A 2947-nucleotide genomic window follows, 5' to 3' on the forward strand; every position below is an offset into this window, starting at 1 on the left:
GAAGGGAAAGAGACACATGTACCCCAGTGTTCATCGCAGCACTGTTTAGAATAGCCAGGACATGGAAGCAACCTAGATGTCCATCAGCAGATGAATGGATAAGAAAGCGGTGGTACATATACACAATGGAGTATTACTCAGCCATTAAAAAGAATACATTTGAATCAGTTCTAATGAGGTGGATGAAACTGGAGCCTATTATACAGAGTGAAGTAAGCCAGAAGGAAAAACATAAATACAGTATACTAATGCATATATATGGAATTTAGAAAGATGGTAACAATAACCCAGTGTACGAGACAGCAAAAGAGGCACTGATGTATAGAACAGTCTTATGGACTCTGTGGGAGAGGGAGAGGGTGGGAAGATTTGAGAGAATGGCATTGAAACATGTAAAATATCATGTAAGAAACGAGATGCCAGTCCAGGTTTGATGCACGATACTGGATGCTTGGGGCTAGTGCACTGGGACGACCCGAGGGATGGTATGGGGAGGGAGGAGGGAGGAGGGTTCAGGATGGGGAACACATGTATACCTGTGGCGGATTCATTTTGATATTTGGCAAAACTAATACAATTATGTAAAGTTTAAAAATAAAATAAAATTAGAAAAAAAAAGAATTTAATTCATAAGATTTGCTTGCTTCCAAATTCAAACAAACATCCTCCTTTTGAAATTTCATAATGTAAAATTCTGCTACTGTAAAAATCAGTTCATCTGAATAGAAATAGCCTTAGTCAATATATCTTTTCTGACAGATATTGTGAATTTTGTTATTCCCAGTCTGTGTGGCTAAATTTAAAGGCAAAAGTAAGGTTAGTATACCAAGTCCACTTATCTCAATCGTAAAGACTTCATGAAGATTATATTTACTAAGAAAGGAAGTTTTGCTATTGGGGATGAGAACAATACCTATTTAATTTCAATACTATGTTAGGCATAACTATATGCAAATATGAGAAATTGTATTATAGTCACCATCTGTTAAGTGCACCCACCCAAAACCTCATCTTGGTATTTCTCTACATTATCATACCTTCCATAGGTAGAATCAAAGAGTGATATTCCCTGGAAGCTGTGCCATAAGACAAGGACAAGTTTGAAAATTGGAGTAAAGACAGAGTATGCCTTCACCTGTCTTAGCTTTGCTCACTGTGGAGGCTATTGCTTTGTCCACAGCATCTTTGGCAAAGATCCTTGCTGTCTGGTATCTGGCCCCTGGCCTTTTGAATGCCTAGGGTTATGCAGTGGATCAAATTATTTTGCTTAAGAAATTGTGCTGTTTGGACACAAGTAAGTCCTGGCGGTGTGTCACAAAATGTGATTTCCTGGCCCTTCCAAAAACTGTCAGCCAACAAATAGCCTATAATAAGTCCCTTTCCATGTAAGCTAGATGAAGTAGATTCTGTAACTGCATCTTGGCAAAGACATAATAGTCATATCTATTCAGTGCTAAGCGACTGGCAAAAATACTTAGCCATATGTGGCAGAGGTAATTGTCTTTGTTTTTGCCTAGTGTACTTCATAAACTGTGTCCAAAGAATTAGAGCTGCTAATTCACTCTTGCGCATCCTTAGATGTACTTGCCTTCCATTTATATGTGCCGGGGTGATCTTTCCTCATCATGGTCCCTTGAGTTTGTTTACATTCACTTTAAATGTCCCAAATTTATTAACTATTTACCTATGATGTGCCTCTTCTTTGCTCTGTAAAATGTTTGTTACCAAACCCCTAACTTGTCAAGGTGGTTCTCCATTTGCACAAGGCTTCAGCTCGTCTCACAGAACCGGGTGATCTCTGGACAACTGGCAGGTGGGTCCATGTTTTGGCCACTTTTCTTTGTGGTAAATATATGCTGCTCATTAGACCTCCAAAATTTATGTACTAGTTTCAAGTTTATACGTTTGACCAGATTCTCTCAACCCCCAGCCCCATGTAACCACCGTTGTACTCTTTTTTTTTTTTAAGTTAAGTTTTTTTAGATTCCACATATAAGTCATATCATCCAGTACTTTTCACTTTATGTCTGACTTATCTCACTTAGCACAGTGCCCTCAAGGTTCATCTATACTGTAGCAAATGGCAGGATTTCCTTAATTCTCATGGCTCAATAATATCACATTTACAAATATGCCATAACTTCTTTATTTATCAACTATTGTTTTGAAAAAATGTATGAGCTACTAAATATGAGTAAAGATATGGAGCTAACGTGAGTGAAAGAAGCAAGCTAGAATACTGGGAGTGAGGGCAATTTGGAGGAATTTCTTTTAATAGACACAAGTCTAAATTATTGATTTAGCTAAAATTAGTGGATTAGCTTAGGGTACCAGAGTTTTCCTCTATGAAGTAAAAGCACACTTTCTTAGTTGAAGAAACTGTATCATAAAAGCTGAGTTATATGGTGCCAATGAGAAGGGAACGGGGGTAATATGTTAATATTGAAAGTGAAAGTGAAGTCGCTCAGTCGTGTCTGATTCTTTGCGACCCCATGGACTGTAGCCTACTAGGCTCCTCAGCCCATGGAGTTTTCCAGGCAAGAGTACTGGAGTGGGTTGCCATTTCCTTCTCCAATGTTAATATTCAGTTCAGTTCAGTTCAGTTGCTCAGTCGTGTCTGACTCTTTGTGACCCCATAAAGCGCAGCACGCCACGCCTCCCTGTCCATCACCAACTCCCAGAGTTCACACAGACTCACATCCATCGTATCAGTCATGCTATCCAGCCATCTCATCCTCTGTCGTCCCCTTCTCCTCCTGCCCCCAGTCCCTCCCAGCATCAGAGTCTTTTCCAATGAGTCAACTCTTCACATGAGGTGGCCAAAGTACTGGAATTTCAGCTTTAGCATCATTCCTTCCAAAGAACACCCAGGGCTGATCTCCTTCAGAATGGACTGGTTGGATATCCTTTCAGTCCAAGGGACTCTCAAGAGTCTTCTCCAACACCA

This window comes from Bison bison, unplaced genomic scaffold (assembly GCF_000754665.1).
Source record: "Bison bison bison isolate TAMUID 2011002044 unplaced genomic scaffold, Bison_UMD1.0 scf7180017864481, whole genome shotgun sequence".
In the NCBI taxonomy this organism is placed as follows: domain Eukaryota; kingdom Metazoa; phylum Chordata; class Mammalia; order Artiodactyla; family Bovidae; genus Bison; species Bison bison.